The 18,605-nt window shown below is 46.3% G+C and overlaps 1 long non-coding RNA gene across 1 annotated transcript; it reads left to right on the top strand.

Annotated features, from left to right (window-relative positions):
• The first annotated feature begins 14,023 nt into the window (after positions 1 to 14,023).
• LOC147230193 (uncharacterized) lies at positions 14,024 to 18,371 on the top strand. Its single transcript, XR_015106744.1, has 2 exons — positions 14,024 to 14,217; positions 15,888 to 18,371. It is a non-coding gene; the product is annotated as an uncharacterized LOC147230193 (long non-coding RNA).
• The last annotated feature ends 234 nt before the right edge of the window (positions 18,372 to 18,605 follow it).

The following is an 18,605-nucleotide window of genomic DNA, read 5'->3' on the forward strand; positions in this document are numbered from 1 at the left end:
TTCAGGGTCTCCACAGAAACTCGAGCGTGTGTTTGAACTGTGTGAGGAACCGGGAGAACCCTGAGGAACCCCAAGCAGACATGTGGAGAACATGGAGACTCCACACAGAAACTCGAAATACAACCAGGGACCTTCTGTTCGAAAGATGGAGGGGTTTGCTACTGAAACCATGTGAAAGGGAAAATGTTTGGCTCCTCAACGGCACAGCAGTGTGGAGAGTATCAGAGGTGTGTGTGTGAGTGTCTTAATACAGTCCCCACAGAATCTTCTTTCGGGCCTAATTTCATCAAGTGCCCGCCAACAGATCAGTCTGCTAGCAGCTGTGTGTGTGTGTGTGTGTGTGTGTGTGTGTGTGTGTGTGTGTGTGTGTGTGTGTGTGTGTGTGTGTGTGTGCGTGCTCGTCAGACTACACAGCATTTCCACCCCCTTAAAAAAAAAACATATAATCTCTATCTCTGATAGCCATTCAGGGCCTCTCTCTTACTTAATCTAACTTCTCTTGTCTTAGCTTAAGACAAGTTCTTGTAGTATATCTTATCTTAACTTTAATAAAATTGTCTTAATACAAGCAATCTTGATATGACTTAACTGGTCTTAGCTGATCACAAGGCATCTTAATATAACTTAACTTTACTAGTCTAGAGATAAGTTAGTTAGTTTCTTAACTTATCTGAATATAAGTTAACTGATTTTATTTGATCACAAGATATCTTAATATTTCTTAACTTTTCTAGTATTAACACAAGTTACCTAAAATATCTTGTCTTAACTAATCTTATTATTATTATTATTATTATTAACTAATCTTAATTTATCTTAACAGAAGTGATCTGATTATAACTTAACTGCTCTTATCCTAACACAAGATATCTTAATATAACTTTAATCTTTTTTTTAACATGAATTACTTTCATATATATTGTCTTAATTAATCTTAACTTATCTTAACAGAAGTTATCTCAATATTACTTATCTTACCTAGTCTTAACTAATCTACACTACTCTTAACATGTATTGCTTTAATGTCTTAACTTTACAAATCTTATCAAAACACAATCTTCATATAATTTAATCTTAATACTTCTTAACATAAGTTTTTTGAATATATCTTGTCTTAATTTGACTAATCTTTACTCATCTTATCTTATCTTATCTTATCTTATCTTAAGTCATCTAAAAATAACTTATTTTAACTTAACTCAAATTGTCATATCTTAATGTATCTTATTTCATGTAATCTTAGTTCTATCCAATATGTCTGAAACTTCATCTCCAGTGTTTTGACTTTGTATAAGCCTCAGGCTTGCAGAGGCGGTGTCTCCCCGAGCCAGCCTGGGGGGGCTATGGGCCAGTGAGCCGGTCCAGGCCTGGATAAATGCAGAGAGTTGCGTCAGGAAGGGCATCCAGTGTAAAACTTCGCCAAAACCAAACATGCAAATCAACCAGATCATACTGGATCGGTCAGGGCCCGGGTTAAAAACGACCATCATTGGTACCGATGACCTATAGGGAACCAATGGAAACTGGCCTACTGTAGGTCAAAGAAGGAGAGGAGGAAAGCATGTTTGGAAGCAGAGAGAGGAAAGGCAAGAGTCTGGGACTGAGAGTGGGGACTTTGAATATTGGGACTACAACAGGAAAAGTTAGAGTTGGTCGACACGATGCGGCGAGGGAAGCTGGTTATACTGTGTGTCCAGGAGACCAGGTGGAAAGGTAGTAAGGCTAGGTGCTTGAGGGGCAGGCTTTAAATTATATTATCATGATACGGACAGGGATGAAGGGATGAAGAAATGATGGGCAGAGTTGGTATACAGAATTGAATTGCAGAGGGACAGATGGTGGTAGACTCTGCAAAAAGGATGGAAATGGCTGTAGTGAACACTTTTTTTGAGAAAAGACAAGAACATAAGGTAACTTACAAGAGCGGAGGTAGGAGCACACAGGTAGACAACATCTTGTATAGGAGAGGTAAACTGAAAGAGATCAGTGACTGACTCTGGTGACAAGGAAGATCAAGAGGACAAAGGCAGAGCAGAGGACAAAATGGTGGAAGCTGAAAAAGGAGGACTGTTGTATGGTTTTCATGGAGGAGTTGAGAAAGGCCCTAGGTGGTCAGGGAGAGCTTCCAGAGAATTGGACAACAACAGCTAGTGTTATCAGGGAGACAGGTAGGAGAGTACTTGTTATGTTATCTGGAAGGAAAGTAGATAAGGAGACTTGGTGGTGGAATGAAGAAGTATGAGGAACTCTGGAGTGGCAGAGAAGTATGTTAGACTGGTGCAGGGCATGTATGCTAGCTGTGAGACAGTGGTGCAGTGTACTGTAAGGGTAACAGAGATGTTCAATGCAGAGGCAGGACTCCAACAGGGATTGGCTCTGAGCTCCTTCTTGTTTGCAATGGTGATGGACAGGCTGACAAAAGAGGTTAGACAGGAATCTCCATGGACCAGATGACACTGTGATCTGTAGTAGGAGCAGAAAACAGGTTGAGGAAAATCTAGAGAGGTGGAGGTATGCACTGGAAAGGAGAGGAATGAAAGCTAGTTGCAGCAAAACAGAGTATATGTATGTGAATGAGAGGAACTCAGGTGGAACGGTGAGGCTACATGGATTTGAGATCAAGAAATGGAAGGATTTCAGGTACTTGGGGTCAACAGTCCAGAGCAGCGGAGAGTGTGGAAAAGAGGTGAAGAAAAGGGCGGAGTGGGTGTAGAAAATTGTCAGGGATACTATGTGATAGAAGACTGTCGTTCAGAATGAAAGGAACGATGGTGAGATCAACCATGCTTTATGGCCAAGAAACGGTCCAATGATGAAAAGACAGGAGGCCGAGCTAGAGGTCGCAGAGATGAAGATGCTCAGGATCTCTTTGGGGGTGACCAGGGTGGATAGGATCAGGAATTATCCTATCAGAGGAACAGCACATGTTGGACGTTTTGGAGAGAAGGTCAGAGAAGCCAGACTGTGATGGTATGGTCATGCACAGGGGAGAGATAATGATTATATTGTAGATGGGTACTAGAATTGGAGCTGCCAGGCAGCAGGTCTCGAGGAAGACCAAAGAGAAGAATTATGGACGATGTGAGAGAGGCTATGAAGGTAGTTGGTGTGAGAGAGGAGGATACAGAGAATAGGGTTAGATGGCGATGGTTGATTTGCTGTGGCGACCCCTGATGGGAAAAGCCGAAAGGAGAAGAAGAAGAAGAAGATCAGTGTGTCAGTAAGGAGGAGGGGTGTGTGTGTGTGTGTGTGTGTGTGTGTTTGTGTGTGTGTGTGTGTGTGTGTGTGTGTGTGTGTGTGCATGTTCCCCCCATTAACCTCCTCCCTGCCTGGATCTGAATTGCCGCCTGTTTTCTTCCCACTGCTCCATCAAGGTACCCTGCTCAGAGATTAGACTGAGTGGACATTTCAGAGGATTTGGCTTGTCCTGGTTCAGCTGCCCGGATCTGCTGCCCCATGATGTTCTGTGGAGACTCATTAGGTTATCAAATTAAACATTTAGTTCTTGTTTTTCTTTCTCGATTCCGCTTGGGAAGCAGATCAGACTTCTTGTCACATGACCGATCATCTGTTCCCTTGGCGTGATGTGGCCTACAGTGGTGGCTTCTCTCCATGTTCTTCAGTTTTGATTCTCTACAGAGGAGGGGTAATGAATATATTGGTTGACGGATGCTGGAATTGGAGCTGCCAGGCAGAAGGTCTCCAGGAAGACCAAAGAGAAGATTTATGGATGTATTGAGAGAGGACATCAAGGTAGTTGGTGTGAGAGAGGAGGATACAGAATAGGGTTAGATGGAGAAGGTTCGCTGTGGTGACCCCTGAAGGGAAAAGCCAAAAGAAGAAGAAGACTGTAAAACTAATAACAACATAGCACTCATAATAATAACAAAAAGTGGTGCTCATAACACTCATAAGTGTTAGCACTTTTCTAGATTAAAAATTTGACTCTAATTTGGTTCAAAATCTAACTGGTTGATGTAGAACTGCTGCCCATACACAATATGCCCACACACACGCACGTGGTGTACATGTTTATGGCGTTGTGATGACAACAAGCTTGTGATCCTTCCCGCAGCCTGTGGGTCACCGTCACGTCCTCCTCCAATGAATTCCTCCCAAGACCAAGAGGTTTCTGCTCTTCGGTGTCTGGAACCACTCTCTCCTCTCCAGGTTCTCCTGCTCAGTTTCTTATGGTTCTGCTTCTTCTTCCCATGGTCCAAATAAGTCAGCAGGTCCACTGAAGAGAAGGTGAATGTTTGGATGTCTCTGTATAACCGACAGCTGACCCTGTCCAGCAGGGATTGGCTCACCCCCTTTCCCCGTGTGTTTTTTTGTGTGTGTGTGTGTGTGTGTGTGTGTGTGTGTGTGTGTGTGTGTGTGTGTGTGTGTGTGTGTGTGTGTGTGTGTTTATCCAAACAGCAGAAATCCCATCATGGTTTCACCTTTGAACCTCGTCAGCTCGTATCATCTGCTCTAAATGCGGCTAAAGCTAATTAAAACATTAAAACATTTCTGTGTGCTGACCTCCTGACCCCCCATCCGCTCACACACACACACACATACACACACACACACACACACTTCATCTCTTGCACAGGTCGCCAAGGGAAACACTGGTCTTGATACTTGACCAAAACAGTTGGCCCATTTGACATGCTGTTTTGGGGGGAAAGTGTATGTATGTGTGTGTGTGTGTGTGCCTGGACTTTATCCGCCTTTGTATTTATGTATTTATTCATTTATTTTATCTAAGTAAATGCCTTCCTGGAGTACGCCACCTCAGACGGTCAGCGGAGACGTGGAGTTTGGAGAACTTCCACCTTGGCTTTGGTCTTTGCGACCCATAAATGTGGGACCAGCTAGTGAGTGGGTTAACGAGTGAATGTGTGAATGTGCTAAAAAGAGTGGACAAGTCCTTTCACATCTGACCTCTACTATGTGATACAGGGAGTTTGTTATGGCTCTGTCTCCATGGCAACAGCTGCACCTACCAAGGGGTACTTTTTCAGAACCCCCTAGTATCCTGTACTTCTTTAGTACCTGGTACCCAGTACATCTTTAGTTCCTATTATCTGACTCCTCCTTTATAACATGCTACCAAGTACTTCTTTTAAACCAGACACCAAGTACTTCTTCAGTTCCTTGTACATTCTTTTTCTGTATTACCCTGTACTCAGTACTTCTTCAGTTCCTAGTACATTCTTCCTCTTTAGTACCTTGCGCTCAGTACATCTTTAGTACTCGGTACCCAGTGCTTCTCTAGTTCCTCACACTCCCTACTTCTTTTGCATTTAGTAGTTACAAAGTACTTAGTAGTACTTTTTTAGTACCTGGCACCCAGAACGACTTTTGTTCCCAGCACTCATTACTTCTTTGGTACTCAGCACTCGTTACTTCTTTCGTACCCAGTACCCAGTACTTCTCTTATTCCTCGCATTTGCTACTTCTTTAGTAACTTGTACCATGTACATCTTGTTTCCCAGCACCCATTACCTCTTAAGTACCTGGTACCCAGTACCTCTTTAGTACCGGGTGCCCATCACTTATTTAGTTCCTAATATCTGACTCCTTCTTTATTACATGATACTCAGTAATTCTTTTGAACCAGGCACCAAGTAATTCTTTAGTTCCTCACCCACTAATTCTTTATTAACTGATACCTAGTACTTCTTTTGTACCATGCACCCAGTACTTCTTTAGTTCCTTGTACTTGCTCCTTCTTTAGTACCTTGTATTCAGTACTTCTTTAGTACCTGGCATCCAGTACTTCTTTTAATGCCTGGTACCAAGAGCTGCAGATGCGGCCTAGTGCTCATTACAGCTGCAGAGAACCAAGGACCTACTCAGATCATTGTTCAGCCAAAATACCCCTGACATTCTGAGAGGGTGAGAGGGTCAGAGGGTGGGGGAGTGAGAGGGTGAATCGCAATGGTGACAAGAAGAATAAAGGAACAGGCTGCATGGTAACTTCCTCTACAGTGGTTGTGTGTCCAGACTTCTAACTTGGGTGGAACCTGTTGGAGCAGTGGAACCCTGAGATAAACGTTCCTGGGGTTCCCGCCAACCCCCTCCTCCCCACTGCAGTGATAGCCTGAGGCAAAGCTAATCCCACCCGCCTGCCAAGTGCCTCGGCCCGGGCCAACCACCCCCCACCCCCTACCGGGAGGGGAAGCCAACCGGTGGCGGTTTGCCAGAACCCGCCCCCCTGCACCCCCCCCAGGGAGTGTAGAAGAAAGTGTTAGCTTAGCATTGGCAGAAAAACAGCCTTCCACATTGTCCAGAAGCCGAGGAGTGTTGGGTTTGTACGTCCAGTCCAGATTGATTTCATAACACAGGAAGTCAACAAAGCCTGTCTGACCCTGGTGGCGAGGACAGACAGGGGGGGGAGGGTGGGTCATCAGCATTAATGAATAAATAGTCTGTGATTAAACGAGCTGCCTTTTGCCTGATGAGAGCGCTGCCATGCTCCCCGGGCCCCAGGGATGGCGGGTAGGACGAGCGCCGCTCGCTGATTGAATCACGCCGTTTCGGAACGAACCGGAATTTAATTATGTAATTAAAGAAGTCGCCGATGTGTGCGGCGGGCAATCAGGGCGGCGGCGGATCTGCATATAAATGCAGAGATCCGATAAAGCCGGGCAAGACCCCCCCTTCCCATCGCATCGGAGACAATGGAGCCCCTTCTTCACAAATTAGGTTTCTGCTTTTCATCAAAACCCCAGACTTAATTGAGACCTCACGCTGCCACTGTTAACAGCGGCTGGCGACTGCGTTGTGGCGGCAGCGTCAAGGAAAGTCCGCCCGATGTTGATGGAACAGCAGGACAACTGAGTAGAACTTGACGCTGTCTCCTGCATGCAGGGGATAAGCAGGGACGATCATAAACACTAATTGATGCCAATGCCAGCGATTGACCGTGCCCACTAGCATTAGCGATGTTAGCATCTTGACATTTATCAGGAAATAACTTTGGGGTTTAATTTGTGAGTGTGTGTGTGTGTGGGGGGGGGGGGGGGGGCGTGCCTGTGTGTTGTGTGGTGGACAGCTGCTCGCTTTGACCTCGGCAGCCATGGGACGTGTCCTCCCTGCCAGAGTTGGATGGTAGCGTTTGTCTGCTGGACTGGTGAAAGTACAGGCAGCATCCCAGCTGCATCCTGGGTATGTGGTATATGTTCCCTTGGGCAAGGCACTGATTTACTGAGAGGCATGAGATGATATCGGAGTAAATGTGGCAGCAGCAGAAGTTGTAAGATTTCTCATCAGGATGGAAAACATAGAGAAGGTTCTCTACCATGGGTTCTCCATATTCTCCTGCCTGGGTTCTCCAGGTTGTCTGTCAGTATGATCACTAAAGTCTGTAGGTGTGAATGAGAGGGTGAATAGTTGGACATTTGTGACTGGCAGCTGGCCCATCCAGGTTACGGCCTACCCCTTGTCCACTGTCACTGTCAGCTGGGATTGGCTGCAGTTCCATCCTTTCCCAATGATAAAACATCTTGTATGATAATACCTTCATAAATCAGAGCTTATCAGCAGCTCATCAGGGTGTCTGCTATATTTCAGAATCAATTTTAATTATGTAGTTAATTAGCTAATGAATTCATTCATTCATTCCAATGAATGAAAAACATTCCAGCACGGAGCCCATCCCATCCAGACACTGTGACCTCCATGCTGCAGAGGTTGGCCTCCGCCAGTTATGACCAGGCCGTGCACACCGGCGGTGCACGGTGGTGGGACCAGGCTCCGCCCCCGACCCCTACTGGCATTGTTGTTGTTGTTTGTTTTGCTGGCTTATAACAGTTGGACACGCTTCCAGCTTCTGAGCGCCGGCAGAGAAACAAGGACTGAGACCCGCCAACACTCCCCCTTTGTGTGTGTGTGTGTGTGTGTGTGTGTGTGTGTGTGTGTGTGTGTGTGCATACGTGTGTGTCACCACAAAAGAAGTTCATTAAATGCTAATCCACTTTGTGTTTCTTGTGTGTTAGCATGTAAGTGTGTTTGTGTGTGTGTGTGTGCACGCGCAGGAGCCCCAAGACGTCAATAGAGCCCATCGATAGACCCCAGAATCCACTGCCTGAGCAAACAGTTATATAACGGTGTCTGAGCACCGGTGTGTGTATGTGCGTGTGTGTGTGTGTGTGTGTGTACTGTCGTCTCCCCTCTGTTCCCCCTCTCTCTGTGAAAAGTGGAGCGACCCCCTCTTACTCCCCCCCACCCCCCACCCCTCCCCTGTTTTTAGCGACAGGGCTAGCGTGTTCCATAAAGACCCTTCTTCCCATGACAAAAGGCGTCTTTGAACGCCTTGTGAATCTCGCTGGGTGTTTTCACCCGCTCACCTCTTCACCACAGAGACGCTCTCAGGGATTGCTCCCCCCCCCCCCAGTTCCTCGCCTTGGGTCTTAAGAACTTTATATTCTACCCCTGTCCCCAAAAAAATAAAAACTTTCACAATTCTTTTTACCTTTTATTTACAGGATGGCAGAACGCAGGCAGAAATTTTCCTTTTGGTCACTTTGGGAATCCGCTTGCGCCAAATGGCTAATCCAAACATCGCGTTGAAGCCTGCCCCCCACTTCTGACCCCCCCACCCCACATCAGAAATGAATAGACGCAAGTATCCAAGGAAGTGAAAACTGCCCCACCAATATAAAACCCAGTGCCTCAGAGAACTAGAAAGATGGCAAACCAAGGGCAAACCACAGTTTGTTTGAGGATTTAAATCATAACATCATAGCAAGCAGAGGAAATGAGCACAGTGGACAGGAAGGGATTGATACTCGTCTTGACGTTTGCTAAATCAATTCCAATAACTAATAAATTCCAATAAAGAACATGAAAGGAAAGTGAAAAAAAAAAGGTGAAGAGCCGCCATGGTGTCTGGTTTTCAGACAATAGTGGGAGGAGATGGAGAAAGCAGAGGTAGAGATGTGGAGGTTCCTCTTTGGGAGTGAGGAGAATGGAGAGGATCAGGAAGGTGCACATGCTAGATGTTCTGGACATAAAGTCTTACGGAGATGGACATGGACAGAGGGGGGATGGAGAAGATTCGGGTGGAAGGATGTTGAGTTTGGAACTACCAGGTAGGAGGTCTGGAGGAAAACAGATAAAAGGTTTGTGGACGGAGGGGAAGAGGACATGAAGTAAGCTGGTATGAGAGGAGATTGTTCATTTGAGGTTGTGATCGTGGTATTCCTGGTGGTACCGGTGGTGTACAATAGACAAACTGCCATCTCTGCAATGTTTGCAGGAACAACAAGGATCCTGGACTGACCTTGTCCATTCCACTGCTGCATTCATATGTGTTGTGAGGAAGGTCTGGACCCCCACCTCCTCCACACCCCCGACTCACCAACACATGTTCAACCAGGAGATCCTTTTTTATGTTTAATTCTGTTTTGAGAAACTATTTATCTTCTTTGTCAGATCAGGTTGAATTATTTATCAGAGCAAAGGGAGAGAGAGAAGAGAGGGAGAGAGAGAGAGAGGGGATTTGGAAAATTTGTAATCAGTGTTTTATTTATATTTTTGTTATTATTGAGCTCTTTATCCTTGAACATTGCTACTCTGATACACACACACACACACACACACACACACACACATAGAAACAGTTATCAGAACATTGTTGGTCTTGAGAACTTAGAACCCCGCTCTGCTCATCCGAATGTAGTATTTGTGTGTACTTCCCTTGATTACAGTACTTGTACTTCACTTTGGGTGCAGTGAGACAGTAGAACGCTGTGTGTACCTTCACATTCATTCATTCATCCATTTATCCACGATGGTGAATGTCCAGCAGCAGCATAAAAGGGGGCGGAGCCAATGAGCCTGGAGGCGGGGCTTGATCAGTACAGCTGTCAATCACAGACACCCAAACAGTCACTCTTCAATGAGCCTATTGTGGGACCACCGGCCTGTTCCTCAAGACTGTAAGATCCTTTTCCAGATCTGGGTGTTGGCATCAGAGGTCAGCTCTGCAGGTCAGAACCCCTTGGAGGCGCTGCTCTTACAGAGAGGCGACAACCAGCTTCGTCAATCTTGGGTTGAGCCATCAGAGTCACACACACACACAAATACACACTCATGCACTTACTGAACGTTGCTGATACTTACAGAGGGAAATTTGAGAACTTTCCACCGCGGCTCCGTCTTCATTGTGACAATTTTGTTCCAGTAGCTTTTCACCCTCTCACCCTGTCATCACCCCCGGGTTTCCTCTCACACACACACTCTGGATTATTGCAGTAATAAGATTCAGGCTGAAGATTCAGGCTGGTGGTCGGACAGAACTTCGATCCATTCACTCATTCAGCCATTCATTCATTCTATCGTTTCATCTCTATTCTGCTCTATCCTTCCCTTCTCTACTCTGCGCATTCACACAACAGGGGAGCAGAAGTAGAGGAGACAATCACGGATGTCATTGGGGTGGGAGGTAGGGCTTAATGTGATTGTTCAGCTGTCAATCAGATATCCAACCATTCACCCTCTCATTTACACGCCACATAGAGACATAAAGACATTCACTCATTAATATATCTGGATGGCATAGGGTCTTCATTGAACTTCCTGCATTTGTTTGGACTGTGGGAGGAACCCCTGAAGACATGTGGAGAACTTGGACACTGTGGGAGTCCAACCAGGGAGCTTCTTCCTGCAAGGCAGTGGTTCAACTCTGCTCAATCAGAACATGAATATCTCTATTGGTGTTTAGATTCTTCTCCAGCCATCACCACCCTCCTCCTCCTCCTCCTCCTCCTCCTCCTCCACCGAACTGCATCAGCGGTTTCCTCTTCCTGACGCTCGGACGCGCTGAGCGTGCTCCGTAAGGCTCCCCAGCTCAGCAGCGGAGATGGAGATTAGGGGAAAAATCCCCGCGAGGAAGAGGAGCTGCTGAGAAGCACATTTGCATTATTAACTCCGACTGTTTGACTGCGTGAGGCATTTAACCCCCACCCACTCCAACACCTACACCCCACAGCCGGTTTGTACAAGCATTATATTTAAAAGAAAAAGGGGCCGGGGACTGAAACCTTTCCAGAGTGCGGAGATATACTGTGGGAAGCTAACGCTAATCGCGGAAGCTTTGGGCAACCCAGAGGCGGCAACTTCCTTCCGGGGTTTTGCTCCCGTCTTCTTTGGCACTGCTTTGTCGGTGACGTTTGTTTGTTTACCTTTTCTCGTGTTCTTCGTCACACCTCACAAAGCCCTTTGATCCCTGACTCCGGCGCCTGATTGGACAGCACCCGGTGGAAGAAGTGAAACACTGTGATGGCTGCTCCCGGGAGGCGTCACCTCAGTTCCCTCACCATCCCATCACAGGTCCACCTTCTGTGGCAAGCGGGTCTCCACCTTTTCCATGTTGTGGTACTGCGGCTGACTCACCTTGCCCACTCTCCCACCCTCCCATTCACCGCTCTATCTGATGTGATTTTGCTCAGCAGGAACGTCAACGCTAATCAATTTGTTGTCTGCATAGAGAATGACTTTGGGGTCCAAAGCATTCACATGATGGTGTCATCCTTTTCTAAATATATATATATATATATATATATATATATATACATATATGTTTGTGTTCTGCATTCCTTTAAGCTAATCTTATCTTTGCTGGCTCGTATGTCTTTCTTGCAGCGCTTGTCAGGCGGAGCTGGCAGTCGAAGGTGATCTGTTCTAAATCTTTGCCTTTATGTCCTACGATCTGCACCGACTATGGTTACCGCATTTCATTCCCAGGAAGATACAGTATTGCCTCCCCGATTGTGTGTGCGTGTTTGTGTGTGTGTGTGTGTGTGTGTGTTGTGAGACAGTAAATCTGTTGCCGCCACAGATGGTTCCTGATGAGCAACAGGCTACGTAGATTTTCGAACGCCAGCCAAAATGAGTCAAGGACATTTACACAATACAAGGCCGGCACGCAAACACACACACACACACACACACACACAAACACTGGACAAACATACACACACATACGCACGCACGCTGGCTTATATTAGAATTGCTCAAGAATGCTTTTTTTTTTTTACTGAAACGTGTGATTCCAACATTTTGCGGAAAAGCGTGTGTATGTGTGCGAGCGAGAGAGAGATAAGCTAACATGAATTCGTGTATTTGTCGTATTTACGATCTGGTGAAAAGCGACTACCACCTTAACCTGGGAGTGACCCATGGTGACCCCGGTGACCTCGGGACGACCTGCCACAAGCACAAGTCCCAGATAAAAAGGAAAGTGCCAGGCCACTGAGCCTCCGGGAACAAGGATTTCCCATCCAGTCCCTCAGAGTCTCTGAACTTCAGGAGAAACTCCAAGCCACCCGATGTTCTGCAGACGGAGCTGCCATTGAATGAACCACGAGCAGATAACCATAAAACCAGTTCTGCGGCAGAACATCCTGATCCATCGGATGAGCTCGGTGTTGCACCTTCTCCAGAACGTGATGACCTTCAGGTCACGTGACCCATCCAACAAGCAGCAATCGAAAGCAAGGACTGTAAAGTAGTGTTCTCCTTCTGTAGGGCACATTGTTTTCAGAAGATGATCGACATGACGGAGACACACACACAAACACACACACAGACAGACAGACAGACAGACACACACACACACACACTAACATAGGGGTGAAATGGTGATGATATTTCAAATCCAAGTATAATCCAAGTATAATTCCATACTGGCGGGATCCGGAAGAGGTCGACGGGTTGATTGACAGGGCGCCATCACAACGACCGGCCCAATCAGCCAATCAGCACATGACTGACAGGAGTGGGGGTGGGGGGTGGTGGGTGAATGACCTAGATTGGCGGGAGAATGATGTAGGAGATTTGGTTTCGCCTCTGCTCCCCCATCATCTCCAGATGAACGCGTCTTCGGCCGCCGCCACCAGAGCACCGGGTTCTCCGCCTCAGCTCCGGCCCTAATGAGGAGATGCATACCTCCACCTCCCTCATGCCGCTCCCTCCAAACCTCCCAGGAACTACACTAGGTTCTTCAAGCCTCTGAGAAAAAGGGTCTTCAGCTCATCTCTTCTTCTTCTAATATATTCCATGTTGGGATCTGTGGGCGTCCAAAGCCTCCCTCGTCGGTTTGTTCTCCCGTTTCCGAAGCTCTGCCCAGGATCCTGTAGATGAAAACCGAAAGCCGTCCGCGCGCAGAGCCTGAAGATCGATCTGCGGCGGCGCTCAGCGCTTCCATACTAGACGGGCGCCGCACCTCTCAAAGCTCCCTTCATTTGCTGTGATGAGTGTTTGCGCCTCAGATGAAATAACGACGCCCCTTGCGCACACACACACACACACACACACATGCTCACAGTCAGAATACATCCCAACATCTCTCATTTTCTTCTTGTGATTAAACTCCAGATGGAGCGTTGGTGCTCTGATATCGATGTTGTTTCCGTTTTCCAACGCACCGATGTTTCCTTCACCCTCCCAATCGATTCTCGCTGATTTACTCCAGAGGGTTCCGTTGCGGAACCCGCCGCGGGTTCATAGAACAGAGGGAACACTGTTTGTCGCCATGTCCAAGAATACATTGGCAGCGTTTGTTGTGGGTCCGTTGGTTGCCCACCCCCTCCATTCAGAGGGTTCTCCAGAAGGTTCCTCCTCCAGCAAAGGGGTTCCACTGGTCCGGCCTGGAGTTGAAGGTCATACCCAAGAGTCAAACATGACTGCAAGATAAGGTTGACCCCGCGGCCAGTGGACCGACCTGCTCTTGAATCATGCCCCCTTGAGGAGCCTGCGGACATGGACATTTCTGCTCTGAGAGATTTCAAAGGCGTTCTCCTCAAACGCGAATGATCGTTTCACCCTCGCATTGATTCTGTGCTGGAAACTCGACAAATACAATCTTGTGTTCCACAACTTGTACTGTGAAATGTCTTCCTGGCATCGCCCACATATGTTGTACTTCTTGGCCCAAACTCTTCAGTATTCAAGCAGCCATAAGTACTTCTTGAATCGACTCTCAATGTCCAGTCGACCGAAACATTCTGCAATTAGACTGAACCTCCGTTGTTTGTAGTTTTTTTTTTTTCAATCTGCAAAAGGCGAGTGTGCTAATGAAGTAGACCTGGCGCACATATTCACAGTACTGTAGTAATCACAGGGAAGGAGGAGCACTTCCTATATCCGGTACCGTCTCCCATCTGAGTGTTGTGTGTCGATGCAAGGGAGCAGGGTCGTAGCAGCAGCAAGTTTTTTCAAAAGGTAAAGTTACTCAGTAGTTTGTTGTAAAGCGTAAAGTTTAGTAGCAGCTTTTTTAAAATGTAATGTTACCTTGTAGTTTTTGTAAAGAGTTGTGTTTTAAAGCCATGTTTAGAATATGTCTAGTCTCCTGGCAGGTGTACCTTCGATTCAGTTTTGATCAAAGGTTTCTTAGCAGTTTTTCTAAAGATTTTGTAGAGGGCAGTTTTTGTAGAGATTTCAGATTTTTTTTTCCGGTCTTTCCCCTTTTTTGTGAAATGTAAAATTACTTTAGGTTTCTTGGCAACAAGTGTAGAATGAGATGAGAGATGAGATGAGATGAGAACAACTTTATTAATCCCGAAGGAAATTGTTGTGCCAGAGTTTCAAGTAAAGAAAACAGAGAAGACGACAGTTAGTTATATAGACGACGAATAGTTATATAGCTATTCTTTAATGATGAGTTATTAGCAGTTTTTTAAAGTGTAAAGATGTCAGCCGTTGCTATGTAAAATGTAAAGTTACCTGGTGTTTTTTTTATAAATAGTTAAGTTGATTGGCAGGTTTTGTGAACTATAAAGATTTCAGGCATTTTTACGTAAAGTGTAAAATTTAATGTTTCAATGACATGGTAGTTTTTAGTAAACATTTTCTTAGCAACTTTTGTTGAATTGTTTCTATGCTGTATTTTAATGTAGAGTTTATTATACCTTTTCGTAAAGTGTAAAGTCGCTCAGCATTTTTGGTAAAGTTTCCTCGCAGTTTTCCTCGCATTTGCTGGTAAAGTGCTGAGGAGCCTCATTAGTTACCCAACATGACTTGGCAGTTTTTGTCAACTGTAAATTTACAATTTATTTCACATTCTTTTGTAAAATGTAAAGTTTTTCAAACAGGCTCTTTATTTCTAAAATGTAAAGTTACCTGTCAGTTCTGTTGGTGGCGTGTAAAGTCATTTGACGTTGGATGTCTGTGTTGTGTGGAACAATTTTATTATTTAGTATAAACATGTCTGTGGAAGTTCTCAGTCATCCAGGCCATGCTGAATTCTTGTCGAAATCTTCTTGTATTGGCAACTGGACTTGAAATTTTCTTCACTTGAAAACATTTCAGCCCTCATCTGAGAGCCCTCTTTGGTTCTGAAGTCCAAACTTTCTTTCTGCTGCTTAATTACGTCTTCTCAGCTGCATATTTCAATACTTGCATGTTGCGATGTGCAGACTGTGATTATCCTGTTGGAAGTATTTGTGTTTGGTCTTTCTTGTTTTTATAAGTTGATATTTACATTCAAAATTTTCCTTTGTACAGGAGTAATAGGAGTAGCAGATACCGGAGCCTAGAGCGCACCTCACGGCTGTCAGTGTGAAAATAACAAACACGTTCTGCATGTATTTTAATATATGCTGCTCCTGAGTATAATTCGCAGGACCAGCCAAACCTTGAAAAAAATGTGACTTATAGTCCGAAAAGTATGGCAGTAGTTGTTTGGTAAGGTGCACAATGATCCCTGAGCCCAAACGTACAGGTTATCCTGTTCCAGACTTGTATTCTTCATTGACGTCCATCATCCTACAAATTCCCTTGTTTTGCCTCCAGAGGATTGGAAATTATCTCTTCACCGCTGAGCTCGGGAAGCTCATAGTCGGTATGACAAGAACGTGTTCTCTATGGAACTAAGGTGCACGTTTCTCTTCCAGGATCTAGTTGGGGCTTCCCAACAGGGGAGAACAGTCGGAAGTTCAAAAGATATGGCATTTGCACTGTGGGATGAAGAAAGAGAGCCTGGAGAGAACCCAGGCAAGAGAACGTGGAGACTCCATACAGACAGAACCCAGGCAGGAGAACTTCTCAGAAAAGGGCTTCCTGCTTCCAGCCAGAGTTTCCAGCTATACTTTAATTGCCGTCTTTTTCCTCTGAATGTTCTAAGTTCTTTCTGGAGTTGCTGCTAAAAGTGAATCCTCTCAGAACCATGGCAGATCATCCACCGACTCGCTGCGGGAGGATGTCCTCGAAATCGGAGATGTTTCCATTGACCAGCATGTGAAGATACGGTGAAAGAGGCCGCGCTTCGTTAGCGATGCTCTCAGAGGAAAGCGGGGCGCCTGTGATCAGACGCGAACCCGGCGCTGACAGCTGAGCGGCGGAGAACACGGGGGGAGAACGTCGGCACAAGAAAGGTCCACGTCAAGTTTGTGAGGGAGATGTTTGCCTGCCGAGAGCTCAGCTATCAAAAGATGTGGCTTGAGATCGGGGCTAGAGGAGAGAGAAGAAGTAGAAGAGGGTTCTTCACAGGTGTCAGGTTGGACCACTGGTTCTCTGCTGGACGCTGTCTCCTGGTGGTGTAAATCCAGTGTGGAAAACAACACCTGAGGAGCTGGCTGGAGCTCTGAAGGCCTGCAGCAGATCCGTGAAGTTCCACCAGGATTGTCTTGTTTGTCCAGAACATGTCCGGAACGCTCAACCAGATTTCGACTCGTACTTACACCCTTCTAACCCTGTGAGTAGCCGGCCAGGATGTACCATATTCGCCAGGTATATGGTAGATGTTAGGGCAGATGGTTGAGTTCTCACGGCTGGATCTGGAGGTTCCAGGAGACCATCCAAGGTGACACAGTGATTCCACCATCTCGCCTCCTTCACCCGTCTTTAACAGAAGTCCAAAACATAGCAGACCATCGGGTGATGTGGTCTCCTGAACACCTGACCATCTCGTTACCTGACCACTTGTTGGTCAACTGCCCGTCTGTCCAACAGGAACACCTGACCTTCTTGTGGTCACCTAGCCATCTGACCATCTAGTCACCTGTTTACATGACTTCAATGGGGACCAATTCTCCTCTGACCAGTCAGACATCTTCCACCTTCTTCCCTTCCAGAACGTGACGCTCCTCAGCAATGGGTGACCCCCCATGTGGGGCAGGAGCAGCAAACAGGGATGGAAGCTTTCATGAAGATCACATTGGAAAAGAAAACTGCTGCTCATCCTCAGGATGCTGAATGTGACAGGCGGCCATTTCTCTTTTTCTCTGTTCCACCTCGATCCGACCCAGAGCTTAAGGAGGTCACTGCTTGAAGTCCAGACTGGTGTGAACCAGAGGGTGGAGGTGGAGGTGGAGAAGAACGTGAAGGTGATAGCGGAGGAGAGGGGTGAAGGTTGATGTAAAAGTGGAGGTTGGATGTGGAGTTGAATGTGAAGGTGGATGTGGAGTTGGTGGTAGAGGCATAGGTGGATGAGATGGTTGAGTTGGAGGTGAAGGTGAAGGTGAAGGTGAAGGTGAAGGTGAAGGTGAAGGTGGATGTGGAGTTGGTGGTAGAGGGATAGGTAGATGAAAAGGTTGAGTTGGAGGTTGAGGTGGAGGCAAAGATGAAGGTGCAGGTGAAGGTGGAGGTATGCATCAGCATCATGGAGCTCAGCGGGAAGCGTATCTGAAAATATCCAAGAGAGAAGGTGCGAACCCTCCCTCTCTCTGCCCTTCTGCCCGCCCACTACCGTCTTCCTCGGCTCCTTCACACCTTCTTATCTGCAAACTCATTGACCCACCGCCTACGCACACACACAGACACACACACAGGCATGGAATGCAAACACTCCACAAAGGTGTAGAAACGAAGGTGGATTGTTCTCCGAGGGAGTCGGAGAGGAGCCAAACTATCGGATCAATTCCCATCAGAACCGATGGGTTGGATGGAGAACGGCGGACCTCCTACAGAACCCGCCAGGATCACAAGGTACCTGAAGGACTCAACTCATCCATTCTTCCATTACCTGCACCAACTAAAGAGTGTGTGTGTGTGTGTGTGTGTGCGCGTAGCTGTCATTGGGCCAATAGGCAGGGCTTAACTCAGCTGTCAATCATCCAACCCTTCACCCACTCATTCACACCTGTGCACAATATAGAGTCATTAGTGGACCGATGACTGCTTGTAATCTTTGGGAAAAATCTGGAGGAGCACAGACAGAAGAACATGGAGAACATGGACACTCCACATCAAGAGGCCCCAGGCAGGTGGAGGAGAGAATATAGCTGTCTGAGGTTTTCAAACCTGAGGACCACCATCCTGCCTGTCACCATGTTTGGAATCCTTTAACTTAACTTCAACTATTGTCTATTACTGTTATGTTTTTTACTTGAAACTCTGGCACAACAATTTCCTTCGAGATTAATAAAGTTGTTCTCATCTCATCTCTCATCTCATCTTAAAGTCCAAGTGACAGCAGTTGAGCTAAAAGTACTTTGGGGTATTCCATGTACCCCAACAATCGGAAGCATTTTCCATGTATTTGTGGTTCTGTGTGTGTTTCCACAGGTGGACCAAAGCCCAGTGCCCCTCCTGTGCACTAACACAGGGAGTACCTTCTGGTTTGAGGTGTCAGTGATACCGAGACATCCCTTCCCTGAAGGGGATCAGAAGCT

This window comes from Fistularia commersonii, chromosome 10 (assembly GCF_037954325.1).
Source record: "Fistularia commersonii isolate RoL2024-O1a breed Wild chromosome 10, RoL_Fcom_v1.0, whole genome shotgun sequence".
Classification (NCBI taxonomy): Eukaryota; Metazoa; Chordata; class Actinopteri; order Syngnathiformes; family Fistulariidae; genus Fistularia; species Fistularia commersonii.